The sequence below is a fragment of the Primulina eburnea genome, chromosome 3 (assembly GCF_022965805.1).
Source record: "Primulina eburnea isolate SZY01 chromosome 3, ASM2296580v1, whole genome shotgun sequence".
Classification (NCBI taxonomy): domain Eukaryota; kingdom Viridiplantae; phylum Streptophyta; class Magnoliopsida; order Lamiales; family Gesneriaceae; genus Primulina; species Primulina eburnea.
The window spans coordinates 25,365,558-25,382,320 of record NC_133103.1 but is presented as its reverse complement, the minus strand read 5'-3'; the positions used below and the strand labels follow the sequence as shown (position 1 = coordinate 25,382,320).

Here is a 16,763-nt window from a genome sequence, read left to right as displayed (position 1 = left end):
TAGATTCTATCAATTTTCAGCCTAATTCAGTATCTATTAAACCGTCCAATGGGAAATAATTCATCTTTGAGGCGGCACAGAACAATCAAATGCTGCACATTATTTCATGCATTTGTGCGAAGAATCTTATCCGAAGAGGCTGCCAAGGTTTTCTTGTTAGTATTATATCCGTACCCGACACTGACAATCGATCGATTGAGGATGTGGAAGTTGTCAAGGACTTTGCGGACGTGTTTCCTGACGATGTTTCTGGCATCCCACCCAAGAGGGAGGTGGAATTTGCTATTGAGTTGATGCCCGATACTGTACCGATCGCTAAGCCACCAAAACGCCTAGCACCTACAGAGATGAAATAATTTAAAGATCAAATTCAAGAGTTGCTAGACAAAGGATTTATTCGCCCTAGTTTCTCTTCATGGGTTGCGCCAGTGCTGTTTGTGAAGAAAAATTATGGGAGTATGAGTCTGTGTATCGATTATAGGGAGCTGAATAGAGTGACAGTGAAGAATAAGTATCCATTACCCCAAATCGAAGATTTGTTTGGCCAATTGCAAGGAGCTTCGGTATTTTCAAAAATGATATTCGGTATGGATATCACCAATTGAGAGTAAAGGAGGCATATGTGCACAACTTTCACAACGCGTTATGGGCATTATGAGTTTTTAGTGATGCCTTTTGGATTGGCTAATGCTCGAAGAGCCGAGAGGAGTATGATCAGCAATGGAAGACGACCTTACAAGTATTAAGAGATCAGGAATTATATGCAAAGTTCAGTGAGTGCAAGTTTTGGCTAGAGAGGTTGGCATTCTTAGGCTACATCATTTTAAGATAAGGAATAGAAGTCGACCCATCTAAGGTCGAGTCAATTAAAGAGTGGCCGGTGTCTAAAAGTGTAACGGAAATCCGCAATTTCTTGGGTTTAGCTAGCTACTATCACAAGTTCATCAAGGGTTTTTCGACCATTGCAGTACCCTTGACATCTTTGACGAAGAAAATGCCAAATTTGTATGGGGACCGGTGTGGGGACCCGGACGCTAATTCATTTCTTAATCATTCTTGGGAATAATTGGATGAATTCAATAAACCGGGTATAATTTTTTTTCTTAAAATACAAGTGCGGAAACATAATAACATCAGTCTGATATACTTGTCAAAATAAAAGTACAAGTCTTTACCATTACATTAAAATAAAACTAGGGTTCTACTACTATATATCAAGTGCTGAAGCCTATTCTACTTCTGGGTCCGAATCTCCACGCTAACTGTAATCTCTCATCCTCTTCTTGACCCTGATCATGTCCACCTGTTGTCATGCACACATACAAACACAACAACAGCCGGATAACTTCGGTGAGAAATGCATTCCCAGTATAAAAAACGTGTACATGCAATAATAAAACATAAATAAAAGCATGGAACAGATATCAATAACATGTATCATAATCGGGAAGACATGAATCGATATGAAACTGTAAATCAACTAGTGACTCATCATCTCAGACTCGACTCATCTGTAATCTAGGGATCCCGGTTTGAATAAGAACGTAACAAATCTCCCACCTACTCTCCCGCTCGGGGTGGCGGTACGTTCCTATTCCCGGACTTTGGTCCTATCAATCGAATCTCAGCAATAGAAGGCGGTCTAATTCTACGCAACATCGATATAACCAAACGTCCAGTGTCTTGGCAATCTCAGCCGGGGACTTGGAATCTCCGCCAAATTCTAGGCACATCCGCCTTGGCACTTTTGCCAATGACTAGGCACATCTGCCTATGACTCTTTCTCGATATCTATCTTCTTTTCTTTGTTTTTCTATAAATCAATAGAATAAGCATAAACATTCAAAGAATACAAAGGTATTAAACAATAACCAATAAGTATGTGATTTAGGGAAACTCAAGTCAAATCCCACTCGAGTCTTATCTCTCGGATCAAAATTGATTTATAAATTTCTTTCCGTCGATCTGACGAAGTCGATGTCTCGAAGTCGAAGTTTGTCAATACTCAATCTGGCAATGACATCGAGGAGTATAATATCAATATACCATTCAAATCAATATTGGATATAATCAGAACTCATTCTAATTTTGTTTCAACGGCATAACTGCACAATCTCAATATACCCAGCAATACAAATCAATAGATATCAATTCTCATAAATCATAATCGATAAAAATACAAATCTGATATCAAATCTCAATCAAATTCATTCCGAAAATCATAACAATTTTATACAGTATCTATTCTTCAATCCGGTTTCGATTATACGATGTCTACTATGTCAAGAACACTATATATGAATCATATCCGATTCTTTCAATATCCTATTTTCAAATCATATCAAAACATAAGAAAACTTACGTCCAGTCGAAGCTCTCATCGATAGAAACACGGTACTGCATTGGGATTCAAAATCAGACGGACAGATCTTTCGCAAATCAAAATCTAAAATATGAAAAAGCATAAGGATTTCAGTAGCTTTCTCGTTTCTTATTTTTCCTTTCTGAATGCTGAGGAATAACAATGCTTAGGATATATATATATCCTGCATGAGAATGAACAAGTGGCTCATTCTTTACTCAGCACGTCTCGCGCATATGCGCGACCCTCGTCGGCGCATATGCGCGAGACATTCTGTCTCGGCGCGTGTAGTCTCGGCAGCTCACGCATATACGTGCACCATCTCCGCGCATATGCGTGAGGTCCTCTGCCATACCCGCGGATATGCGCGCGTCGGTGCCGCGCATATGCACGAGGTCCTTTGCCTGTCTCGCGCATATCCGCGCATAGGTGCCGCGCATATGCGCGAGACCTTCGGTCCTCGCCCATACAACATCACATGCAACCTCAATTCGTGTCTCGGGTGGCCCTTTCATAATCACATCAATTCATAAATTAATCATCTCGAATTAACAGGATAAAAATCTCGGGCATTACAACCGGAGTTCCAAAACAGTTTTGATCAGTTGAAGCAAGCACTCATTACCGCGCCAGTTCTAGTTATGCAGACAGAACAAAGGGAATATGTGTTATATACTGACGCTTCGAAGCAAAGATTTGGCGCAGTTCTCATGCAACACGATCAAGTCATAGCATATGTGTCTAGACAATTGAAAACCAATGAGAAATATTATCCTACGCATGACCTTAAATTTGCAGCAGTCGTATTTGCGCTTAAAATTTTGAGGCACTACTTAAATGCTGAAAAATGCAAAATCTGCATGGACCATAAAAGCCTCAAGTATTTCTTCACCCAAAAGGTGCTGAACATGAGACAAAGAAGGTGGCTATAACTTGTAAAGGAGTGTAATTGTGACATTAGCTATCATCCCGGCAAAGATAATGTAGTTACGGATGCTTTGAGTAGAAAATGGTTAGTCTTGACCCAATTATCAGTGCAGAGACCTCTTCAAATGGAAATTCAGAGGTTTGATCTTGAACTTTATGCTTGGGAAAGGCCCCTAATCTCGGTACTTTAATAGTACGGAGATAGAATTTGAGCCGGACAGTCTAATGATGAGCAATTGCAGAAATGGAGACAGCGAGATGAAGCGAAAGGCAGCATGTTATATTCAGTCGAAGATACCATTGTCAAATATCAAGGGCGACTGTGGATTCTTAGTAGAGATTCACTTAGAGTTGACATTATGACTGTAGCCCACAGTAGCCCTTATTCTATATATCCCGGGAGTACAAAAATATACAAAGATTTACTTTTATATTGGTGGCCGGGAATGAAACGAGATATTATACACTTCGTATCTGAATTCTTGACGTGTCAACAAGTGAAGGCAAAACATCAAAGACCAGTAGGAATGCTCCGACCACTTCCCACTCTAGAGTGGGAGTGGCAGAACATCACTAAGGACATCGTGGAAGGTTTGCCAAAGACATTGAAGGGATTGAACAATATTTGGCTAATAGTGGACCATCTTACTAAGTTAGGGCATTTCATAACAGTAAAGAATACTTTTTCTATGACACAGTATGCAGAGTTATATATTTGAGAATTAGTCAGAATGCGTGGAATACCAATCTCTATAGTGTCGGACATAGACACACAATTTACTTCGTCATTCTGGAAGCGTTTGCATGCGACCTTGGGAACCAAACTACTTTTCAGCACCGCATTTCATCCTCAGATAGACGGTCAGTCTGAGAGAGTCATACAGATTTTAGAGGATCTACTCCGAGCATGCGTGATCGATTTCCAAGCGAGTTGGGACCGAAGCTACCTCTAGTGGAGTTTACTTAAAACAATAGTTATCAGTCATCTATATGAATGGCTCCATATGAGGCACACTATGGCAGAAAATGTAGATGCTCTATCCATTGGAACGAGGTAAGAGAAAGGGCTACGATGGGACCCGAGATTGTTCTGTACAACGCAGAAATGGTCGCCAAGATCCGAGACAGAATGAAGACTGCTCAAAGTAAACAAAAGAGCTACACGGACAAAAGAAGACGAGATCTCGAGTTTGCAGTCAGTGACCACATACTTATAAAGATAGCACCTATGAAAGGTGTTATGAGATTTGGTAATAAAGGTAAATTTACACCAAGATTCATCGGACCATTCCAGATATTGAAAGAGTGGGAGCATTAGTATATTGAGTGGCGTTACCACTTAATCTCGCAGGAGTTCACAATATCTTTCACGTATCGATGCTCCACAAGTACGTGTCAAACTCTTCACATGTACTGAACTTTGAGCCACTGCAACTTATGCCAAACATGTCCTATGAGGAGAGGCGTACACAAATCTTGGGCAAACAAGAGAGAAGGCAAGGTAATAAAAATGGCCAAGGTCAAGTGGCTGAATCACTCGGAGGAAGAAGCTACTTGGGAGACTGATACAGAGATGAGGAGTCGCTACCCGAAATTATTCGGTAAGTCTTAATTTCGAAGATGAAATTTTATTAAATAGGGAAGGATTTGTAACGTCCAAAAATCAGCCCAAGTAAACTGCATGCATGCAATTTGATTAAATTACTTAAATGCTTTATTTATTTGATTTTAAATGCTTAAATGATGTATAGTCTATGATTGAAGGTCTAAGTGCATGATTTCATGAAATTTAAAGATTTTATCTGAATATTTAATAATATGCTAGGAAAAAGAGGCCGGGGACGACCAAGATAAAAATATTTTTTCGATAAATGTTTTGAGGCTATATAAAATGAATAAATAGGATTACATTTTTCTAAAAATGCTGGAGTCCAAATTATTTTACGAGAGCTCGATTTTATCCTGGAAGCCGATTTTGGTCAAACGAATGACTTTTAAAGTCCCAAAAACAAGTTTTGTAAAATTTTATTTAAATATTAAATAGGTCTTAATAGACCTAATTTACCTAAGATTAGTGGACCTAATTACTCCTAAACTAAAAAGCCCATAAGCCTAACCCATTAATACCCAAATTTCAAAAATTATAAAATAGAAAGCTAGGATTTTTGAGTCTCCTAGAAGCCGTCCACTTGACACAACACACAAGATTTCGAAAATTTGAGAGTAAAGTTTCAAGGATTTTCGTCGGACGTTTCTCCCTCTTCGCAATCCAAGCCAATGATTGAATATTCAAGCATTATAAACACAAAGGCACGCTACTAAACCTTCTTTTGCACCATTCAAATCATATTATGCATGTTTTATGTATTTTAACATGAAAAATATTTGAGTAAAGATCGTTTAACATTTTGATGATTATTTTCAAAGTTTTGATGAATTTATGAATTGTTTGAGAACGTTAAGAATTCTAAGGGAAATGCTACCAATATAAGACGTTAAAGGGCTAGGAAAAGTGTCATTAGGGGACAACACGAGGACATGACAAGGTCATAAGGGAGCCGTGCATGGCTGATGGTTAGAGGCTAGGGTCATGGAGTTTTGACATATTATAGGCTCGGCCATGAAAGAGACTGCACAAGGGCTCGTCCACGCTTTGTCATGGTCCTTTGCAGGCCATGTTTAAGGGCTAGAAGGAGTCCTAGCATGGCTGGACTCATGGACATGCAAGGAAGAGGAGCTGCGGCCAACTTGGGGAACTAGGGCTTATGCCCTTGGCTTGATTCTGAAGGAGAGGAGTGAGGCTCAGTTAAGGCTGGTCCATCAGGGTTTATTAGAGTCATAGGTAGGTTCTTAGGTGGCTGGGACATGATGACTCGAAGAGAAAAAAAATAAAATAAGGTAGAAGCCGCGATAAAGGGGCGTGCGTTCATGGGTGTGCTTGACTTGGCCGAGGGCTGGTGCGCTGGTCTAGGCTAGGTCGGGAAGGGTCCAAGATGGTCTGGATGTGGTCTTGTCCTAAGAGGCTCGAGGGTGGTTCGAGAAAGTGGGAAGAAACTGACTAGTTTAAGATTAGGGCTCGGTGAGGCTTAGGAAATAGGAAGGGTTTGAACCTTGGTTCAGGGGGTATGGTTCGTGGCTCACGGGGGTAGTTTAGGTACGAAAAGCTTAAGTTTAAAGAATATTAAGTTTGGAATTAATTTGGGATCAAAACACTTTACGGTTTAATTAACAAGTCAATAAATCGAAAGGCTCGGGTTTACATCTAAGAAAAATATTAGAAATCAATTTTAAGCTTATATGATGAATTGGGATAGGCTCGATTCAATAAAAGTAAGAAAAGCCAAAATGGGAATTTCAGAGTCCAAGGGTAAAATGGTCATTTTACGTCCCAGGTGGTACGAAAGGTCTGGCAGTGTCTCAAAAAATCATAATACATGCTAAATGATATTTTAAAATGCTTATGATGAAAATATGGAATTTTACTAAATATGCTAAAGTTGTACGATTTTTTTTTAAAAAAAAATTATTTTACAAATTTTGAAGAACACGATATTTTATGAATAAAAAATGCTAGGATCGGTTCTAGGCACCTGCGAGGGTGTTTCAAACACAATATTCTCAAAGAGTTGCAATAGCTCGTGTTCTAAGAATGTAAACACCGAATATATAAATCGGCTTCGTTTTAAACCAAGCAGAAAAATACTCGAAGTGATCCTTCGTTAAGAGAGCTGATCAGTTGAAAGCTTTTAGCTTGTGTCAATGGATTAACTGAAATAAGAGAGATCAGTTCTTGTATATATCAATTCATTTATGCTAAAAACTGAATTGTTATAAGCTCGAATAGATCAAATCAGTTTAAAAACAAACGTTAAACAGTTAAATACACAAGCTATGTTTATGGATGTTCGGAGACTTAAACTGATCCTACGTCACCCCTTCTACCACCTCGAGTAGGACTCACTAGAAGACTTTGATTTATACAATACATTGTATAAACCCACTCAGCTTAGGACCTACGCTATTGCTTAATTGAACTCCTATTCTAGACTGAAGGCAACACCTTTCCAGCCAACACTTGTTTAACTTCTATGTAGAACCCGTAATTCAGACTACGTATAAGTCATGCATAATTTTTAGTAAATAAATTGAAATGATTTTTATTGTATGAGTATTTAAACTCTTTCTTTAAATTTATTTATTTATTTATTGTACGCAGTAGTTTAATCGGCATCTTTTCAGTATATAAATGAGGCCAGACTGGAGATGGAGTATTGAGATAAATTATTAAAGTCATGTTTAATTATTTTATACATTTTATGCATAATTCATGCATGATAGGATTTGCTTCACGAAATTTTAAAAGTTCGTGCATTAGAATTTTAAGTTGCATTTCATGTTCGAGCGAGGATCGGAGACCGGGGAATTTCCAGGAAAATTATTTTATTACATGATTTGTTTTTATAAATTAAGTTAAATCATTTTTAACTGTATTTTTCAAAAATGGGAAATTTTGGGATATTTTTATCTGCAGGACTTTATTTTTAACGGTACGCAAATTTTATCGAATCGGAGGACTTTTAATAGTTCGGCTAATATTTTCAAAATCTTTTCAACTCGAAATATTATACGGGAGTGTGTTTGGATTAAATGGACCCAATTTTAAGTCTATTGGGCCTAATTCTCTTTTAATCTTTTATTAAACAAAATTGGGCCGATTAACTAATTGTTTATCTATATAATTAGCACCTAAACACCATTAACCCTAAACCTAATCCCACTAAAGAGCCGACACCTCCCCTCAGCTCCTCCCCTTCTCGGTTTCAGAAAATCCTAGCTGAAGGCCTCGTTTATTCACTTAGGCTTGCAAGAAAAGTTTTCCCGGTGTTCCCTCGATCTCGCTTCGTTCATCTAAGGCACGCTTTTACTCTTTTTCTGCATCATTCCCGTTATACTACTGATGTACATGTATTTATGCAGTTAAACTTTCGATCCAGCACTGTATACGATTTATGCATTCGGTTTTTGAGGGTTCATGCTACCCTTAGTTGGATGCTCACGTTTTCATGTATTTCTGTGCAAAGGGCTGTGAGTTCGAGTTGTTAGGAGGCTGAAAACACTTCTGAGGTGTAGTCTTGGGGGCTCGATATGGTGGGTTTTGCTGTAGGTTGTCGGATCGAAAGTATGATGCAATGGGGGGCTCGGTTCTTAAGATAGCAGCGTGCGAGTGTCTTCCAGCAACGCAGGGACCTCTACGAGCCATAGACCTGACTTTGGTGGGTCTGATCCACTGTCTAAGAAGGCTCGAGTGCTGCTGGAACAAGCTCCTTAGCCGATCTAGTGTGGGTTAATAAGAATCGGCCACGGTAGTTTCCTTCGGGTTCTAGCGTTCAGTTTCGTTGTGTAGTTTGCATGGGGGCGGTTGTTTGGTTCTGATAGGTGGATTGGGGGCTGGTCTATGTCCTTGTTAGGTTGTCTCGTGACTGGTGCATCGGTGATTAGTTGTTGGAGGAAATTTGGGAAAAAAGGGTGCATGAAGTGGTGAATTGTGAATGGACCGAGAGCTTTGTTTTTATTCTAGAATAGTGGCCGAGAGTTTTGGGTCTAATATTATAGTATTAGGAGCTTTTTAGTATTTTTTTAAGTTATGGTAAAAGTCGTAGAAGAATTGGGTAAATTTTGGATTTATTCAGATTAAAACCGGAACTCCGACCCGAGCTTTTAAAACGAATTAGATAAGTTATGATACGGGCTCGAGTTTACATCTAGGAATATTTTAAAAATGTTTCGGAATATTTTAGGGAGTTTGGTAAGCTTCGGGTCAATTTTAGAGGTCCAGGGTTGAAACGACAATTTTTGAGTTTCCAGGGGCAAAATGGTAATTTTGCACTCGGGGTGAGATTTTGTCCTAGCAGCGCCCGAAGCACGAATCATAATATTTTTAAATGTTCATGCATCACGTTTACGATTTTTTTTATGCTATTATAATAATTATGGTGCATGCTTAATTTAAAGGAATTAAGTGAGGAAGTGAAGAGCACTCCGTCTCCGCCGCGCCGCGTCGTTATTTCGTTTGTTTTCGGTCAAAACAAACCAAGGCATGTTTATATCCTCTTTTACTCTGCAATCAAGTCATATAGGTATTTTTAATATCGCAAGTACATGATTTTAAAGCAAGAAAATCGAAGTGGTTCATATTTAATTATGCGATTTAATTATATTACGTGCAAATACAAATTTTGAGATTTATGCGATATGGCTTGTGGTCACGTTACTATCAGTATTAAATCCGGTCCCCAGTATCGGTCCGGTCACCAGTTACCGGTTATTTCAGTTGTTTCACCCAGTACTGTGGCAATAGTCTGATCAGACGCAAATCCGATCCCCAGTATCGGTCCGGTCCCCAGTATCGGTCAGCTCAGTTCAGTTCAGTTCAGGGACCACTTGCATAGACCATAATCTCACCAGAAAATTTATTACAAGTATTTCAGTACAGCGCTCTAAGGAGCAAACATTTCTATCATGAGTTTTTCAGTTCAGCTATGCACGTATTATAATTGCTCAGAACATGATATTTTATCCCATGCAAATTTTATTGTAGTATTTACTTGCTATTTACGATATATGCATGTTGAGTCTTTAGACTCACTAGACTTGATTGTTGTAGGTACTGATGATGTTGGGACCGAGGGCGGGGACCAGTGAGCTAGCTTGGGTCGGCAGTAGTGGCACCCGAGGACTTCAGTTCAGCAGTTGCTATTTTATTTCTCAAACAATATTTTTATCAGTCGTTGGATAATTTTAAATTGTGATGTTTGGCAACTTTAGTTTCTTCCGCTGCGATATTTTAAACTTTGACTTTGTTTATCAGTTTAATTATGAATGAGACATTTTAATTATTTTAAAAAAAGAAAATTTTTAATTTTCCGCAAATTTTCAAGCAAGTATTTTCGGGCCGTCACAGTTGGTATCAGAGCCTATGTTCTTGTAAAGGGTTACACTACTACTGACCACGAGAAGCTCACGAAGTCACGTCTTCGGTCTGTAAGTTTTATATTTCAGCATTTTATTTAAAGCATGAATTATTTTGACAGCATGCTTCCATGAAATAGTTTACGATCAGATTTTCAGTATTTCAGTGTTCGTTTGAAAATAAATTATGGAATTATGCACGTTGGTTACGTTTGGAATTGGACATATCTAAGAATCCGAATGTTGGGCTTTAGGAGAAATTGAAAATGATTTGACTATATTCAGTAGTACTGATGCCCCCTTGTGAGTCATAAGTTAATCTTGAAAATTATGAATGCTTTTGAGAAAAGAAATTATCGATGATTCTTGGTTGCTAGTCGAGTAAATTTTTGAGGATTTTATATTAGCAATAGCAATTTGAAGACTACGACAATCTTTAGGATTATAAATGTACAATTTGAGGATTTTAAGTATATATGGAAATGTAAGATTAATTATGAGAATTTATTTAGGATGCATGCTCTACATAGTTGGATTTAAGGATTGAATTGCAGGAATTGAGAATTTTAAGGACCTAATTGTAATAACCAATGATTTGAGGACATAGGTTCAAAAATAAAATTCTAAGGGACTATTTTTGAATTTACCAAATTTTGGGATTTAATTTTGAGTTCGAGAATTTAAAAGTTTAATGAGGTAAAGATGGAAAATTTTATGGGGACAATGATGCAAATTTCTAAGAGTTGTAGGGCTAAAATGTAAATTTGGAGAACTGTAAGAGTCAGATTGCAATTTCAAAATTTTAAGGATTAAATGCGAATTTTGAGGAATTGGAATTTTAAGTATTTATAGGAATGTAAGACGTGTTATGAGAATTAATTTTGGGTTTAATAAACCTTAAGACTGTTGAACCTTATGATACGGGAAATCTATAAAATGAAATGGGGAATACTGAGGACTAATGGGTAATTGTGGAATTTTCGAGATTTAGGGAAAAATTTGACGACATTCGAAGAAAGTAAAAATTAATTATACAATTTTAAGAAATTTGAGAACTTATTTAGTAGTAAGTAAGAATTGAACGGTTTAATTGGTAGGAATTTTCGGTTATTTAGGCTCGAAGGTAATATAGAATATTAAAATATTTGAGTTATAATGTTATAATGAATGGTAACCAAGGACATTGTAGGGTGAATCAATCTTAAGCGTGAAAATTTAAGAGTTAGTGAAATAATGTTGTGGCAAATTAAGAATTTAAAGTGATGGCAATTCAAGGTAAATTTGATCTGGTAGTTAAGTTATAAGGATAAACATTGAGTTAGTAAATTTTTGGGAACATAAGTTTGATGTATCACAAGTTTTAGTCATGATCTTAACAGTTAAGATTATACCTTGTGAGAATTTAAATTTTTTTTTTTTTGGAAAAATTGGTACGAGGATGGTTAGTTTAATTGGTAGACGCACGTAAGAGGTGAGGTAGACGCCTTGTCTTGAGAAATTTTGGAAGTAATTAACAAACTTGGGACTAAACGGATATGTGCATTGAAATTATTTTATTCCAAGCTATTTGAATTAGGTAAGTTTGAATTTAAAATTTATGGGATATTTGTTCATACGGAAATTTTGGGTGAAATAAAAACAAAAGGGAATTAGTTGTGTTCAATATAAGTTATCAATCGATGAATATTAAGATTTTTATCGAGTAAGAAATCTGAAACTTTGATATGAGGATTCTAGAATTCTATGGGTTATAAGTAAAATTGATTTATTAAAGTTAGCCTAATGCTATCATGGGCTAATTTATTAAGTTTATATGCTAGAATTAAGTAAGTATTAAGGATACATAAGAATGCGACACTTGTTCCAATGAGGAAGTTCAGAGTCCTAGGCCTCAACTAGATTGTAATTGGGAAGAGGATAGTGAGCATGTAATTGATGCTAGAAGTGTTATTATTAAGGTAGAAGGTCGATGTTGTATACTTGAGTTTTATGGATTAATGTTATTCGGGGTTTAAGATGTACAACGATTTCACACCCGGGATGCACTTGTAAATAATAAGTTACGTAAGTTTAGTGCCGTAAAATAAAGATTCGATTTAAGGATTTTAGGCTAATACTACTATGAGGTTGAAATAAGGTGTAACTTTTAAGCGTTCTACTGAGAATAGTAGTCGATCAGTAAGTTTTGGTACAAAGGTTTCTTAAGTCGAACTGCATAAATGCTAATATAATAAGTCGATGAATATTACGAGTATAGTATAAGAAAGTAAGGTGCGATAAGTTTAGACATCCATCTCTAGTATGACAAACTGCGTGATAAGTCAAATTCGGGGCTATAGTTGAATAGAACTAAGTCATCATAAGTTGTTTTAAGTTGTGATTCACTAACGAGGATTTTGTAGACAAATTTATTTAGGATTGAGGAGACATAAGGACAGCTTAATATTTATCTTATCAGAGTAGCGCATCGGAAGCGTGGATTATTAGGATTCTAGAATTAAGAGTCTAAACTTTTTGTTTATCAAGGATAAGCGAATTTCGAGGACGAAATTTCTTTTAAGGGGGGAAGGATTGTAGAACCCGTAATTCAGACTACGTATAAGTCATGCATAATTCTTAGTATTTAAATTGAAATGATTTTTATTGTATGAGTATTTAAACTCTTTCTTTAAATTTATTTATTTATTTATTGTACGCAGTAGTTTAATCGGCATCTTTTCAGTATATAAATGAGGCCGGACTGGAGATGGAGTATTGAGATAAATTATTAAAGTCATGTTTAATTATTTTATACATTTTATGCATAATTCATGCATGATAGGATTTGCTTCACGAAATTTTAAAAGTTCGTGCATTAGAATTTTAAGTTGCATTTCATGTTCGAGCGAGGATCGGAGACCGGGGAATTTCCAGGAAAATTATTTTATTACATGATTTGTTTTTATAAATTAAGTTAAATCATTTTTAACTGTATTTTTCAAAAATGGGAAAGTTTGGGATATTTTTATCCGCAGGACTTTATTTTTAACGGTACGCAAATTTTATCGAATCGGAGGACTTTTAATAGTTCGGCTAATATTTTCAAAATCTTTTCAACTCGAAATATTATACGGGAGTGTGTTTGGATTAAATGGACCCAATTTTAAGTCTATTGGGCCTAATTCTCTTTTAATCTTTTATTAAACAAAATTGGGCCGATTAACTAATTGTTTATCTATATAATTAGCACCTAAACACCATTAACCCTAAACCTAATCCCACTAAACAGCCGACACCTCCCCTCAGCTCCTCCCCTTCTCGGTTTCAGAAAATCCTAGCTGAAGGCCTCGTTTATTCACTTAGGCTTGCAAGAAAAGTTTTCCCGGTGTTCCCTCGATCTCGCTTCGTTCATCTAAGGCACGCTTTTACTCTTTTTCTGCATCATTCCCGTTATACTACTGATGTACATGTATTTATGCAGTTAAACTTTCGATCCAGCACTGTATACGATTTATGCATTCGGTTTTTGAGGGTTCATGCTACCCTTAGTTGGATGCTCACGTTTTCATGTATTTCTGTGCAAAGGGCTGTGAGTTCGAGTTGTTAGGAGGCTGAAAACACTTCTGAGGTGTAGTCTTGGGGGCTCGATATGGTGGGTTTTGCTGTAGGTTGTCGGATCGAAAGTATGATGCAATGGGGGGCTCGGTTCTTAAGATAGCAGCGTGCGAGTGTCTTCCAGCAACGCAGGGACCTCTACGAGCCATAGACCTGACTTTGGTGGGTCTGATCCACTGTCTAAGAAGGCTCGAGTGCTGCTGGAACAAGCTCCTTAGCCGATCTAGTGTGGGTTAATAAGAATCGGCCACGGTAGTTTCCTTCGGGTTCTAGCGTTCAGTTTCGTTGTGTAGTTTGCATGGGGGCGGTTGTTTGGTTCTGATAGGTGGATTGGGGGCTGGTCTATGTCCTTGTTAGGTTGTCTCGTGACTGGTGCATCGGTGATTAGTTGTTGGAGGAAATTTGGGAAAAAAGGGTGCATGAAGTGGTGAATTGTGAATGGACCGAGAGCTTTGTTTTTATTCTAGAATAGTGGCCGAGAGTTTTGGGTCTAATATTATAGTATTAGGAGCTTTTTAGTATTTTTTTAAGTTATGGTAAAAGTCGTAGAAGAATTGGGTAAATTTTGGATTTATTCAGATTAAAACCGGAACCCCGACCCGAGCTTTTAAAACGAATTAGATAAGTTATGATACGGGCTCGAGTTTACATCTAGGAATATTTTAAAAATGTTTCGGAATATTTTAGGGAGTTTGGTAAGCTTCGGGTCAATTTTAGAGGTCCAGGGTTGAAACGACAATTTTTGAGTTTCCAGGGGCAAAATGGTAATTTTGCACTCGGGGTGAGATTTTGTCCTAGCAGCGCCCGAAGCACGAATCATAATATTTTTAAATGTTCATGCATCACGTTTACGATTTTTTTTATGCTATTATAATAATTATGGTGCATGCTTAATTTAAAGGAATTAAGTGAGGAAGTGAAGAGCACTCCGTCTCCGCCGCGCCGCGTCGTTATTTCGTTTGTTTTCGGTCAAAACAAACCAAGGCATGTTTATATCCTCTTTTACTCTGCAATCAAGTCATATAGGTATTTTTAATATCGCAAGTACATGATTTTAAAGCAAGAAAATCGAAGTGGTTCATATTTAATTATGCGATTTAATTATATTACGTGCAAATACAAATTTTGAGATTTATGCGATATGGCTTGTGGTCACGTTACTATCAGTATTAAATCCGGTCCCCAGTATCGGTCCGGTCACCAGTTACCGGTTATTTCAGTTGTTTCACCCAGTACTGTGGCAATAGTCTGATCAGACGCAAATCCGATCCCCAGTATCGGTCCGGTCCCCAGTATCGGTCAGCTCAGTTCAGTTCAGTTCAGGGACCACTTGCATAGACCATAATCTCACCAGAAAATTTATTACAAGTATTTCAGTACAGCGCTCTAAGGAGCAAACATTTCTATCATGAGTTTTTCAGTTCAGCTATGCACGTATTATAATTGCTCAGAACATGATATTTTATCCCATGCAAATTTTATTGTAGTATTTACTTGCTATTTACGATATATGCATGTTGAGTCTTTAGACTCACTAGACTTGATTGTTGTAGGTACTGATGATGTTGGGACCGAGGGCGGGGACCAGTGAGCTAGCTTGGGTCGGCAGTAGTGGCACCCGAGGACTTCAGTTCAGCAGTTGCTATTTTATTTCTCAAACAATATTTTTATCAGTCGTTGGATAATTTTAAATTGTGATGTTTGGCAACTTTAGTTTCTTCCGCTGCGATATTTTAAACTTTGACTTTGTTTATCAGTTTAATTATGAATGAGACATTTTAATTATTTTAAAAAAAGAAAATTTTTAATTTTCCGCAAATTTTCAAGCAAGTATTTTCGGGCCGTCACATTCTATGTGTCAAAGACTCATACACACGTTTAATGTCTTTGTGCAAGACTCACTCAGCTTTTCAATACGCTCTATTCTCTATGTATATGTAAGTGATGGTGTGTGCGTGTGTGAGAACTGATCTATGAATACAACACGAAAGTGTTCTCACACACTGAGAGAATTTTGCTTCTAATCTAAGCTTATAATACGTTGAAGTGTTCCCTCAAATCTGGGATGGTTGCTTCTTGTAAGCTGATATTCACACTTGTTTTTCCACACCCTTTTATTTCCACGCACTTCCTTTCTGTTCTTCACACACTCTTGTTGATGGTCTTGATCTTGTATTTTTAGAGGCAATGTGACCGTATATCAACACTCGTCAAATGTGTTTGTTTCAGTTTGAATTTGTTCCTCGAAATTTGTGTCTTGTCCTTTTTGACAGTCATTCTGAAACGTCTTGATTTTAAGCTCTGCTGCAATGTTCATTATTTTCCTTTGATCGAACAATTGCTTTTATACCATTGTGCATAGCTGGATTCCATTTAGATAAGCTTGTCGTGTTCTACGAATTGGTCGGCTCCTTGATAAACATAAAAATTGTACATTAATTAAATATTTTATAATATAAATATATAGTTTTTGTTTTATTAAATGATTAAATATTATATGTTTTATAATAAATTGTAGAAAATATAAGTTGTTGTGTAATTACAAGTTTTTACTATTTTTACATGTTCGATAAAACAAGAATAAACTTGACGTTGCAAATGGGATTAAGATGATTCTTGAACCTGTAGAAAGTTGATGTTAATATCTACAATATTGGTGGCAAGCATGAGATAAAAATCCTCTCACAATTGGGATCAAATTAAGCAACAAATAAAGTTACCAAAGGAGTGGCAGTTTTATCATGCTCTAGTATTTTGACCATATCTCTCAAATTACTTGGTCAAATGGTTTGAAAAAAATACCACAACTAGAAAACTCAATTATCCACATGTTTCTTTTTATGTCAAGAAGCAAATTCGGAGAAGAAGATTTTCAAAAGTGATGTGTAATATAATATAATATCTTGGAACA

At 36.9% G+C, this 16,763-nt stretch overlaps 2 long non-coding RNA genes across 2 annotated transcripts; both read left to right on the top strand.

Moving 5' to 3' along the window:
* The first annotated feature begins 8,078 nt into the window (after positions 1-8,078).
* LOC140828434 (uncharacterized) lies at positions 8,079-10,121 on the top strand. Its single transcript, XR_012117200.1, has 2 exons — positions 8,079-8,202; positions 9,954-10,121. It is a non-coding gene; the product is annotated as an uncharacterized lncRNA (long non-coding RNA).
* A 3,395-nt stretch (positions 10,122-13,516) lies between these two features.
* Positions 13,517-15,573, top strand: LOC140828433 (uncharacterized). The gene is made up of 2 exons (XR_012117199.1): positions 13,517-13,654; positions 15,406-15,573. It is a non-coding gene; the product is annotated as an uncharacterized lncRNA (long non-coding RNA).
* The last annotated feature ends 1,190 nt before the right edge of the window (positions 15,574-16,763 follow it).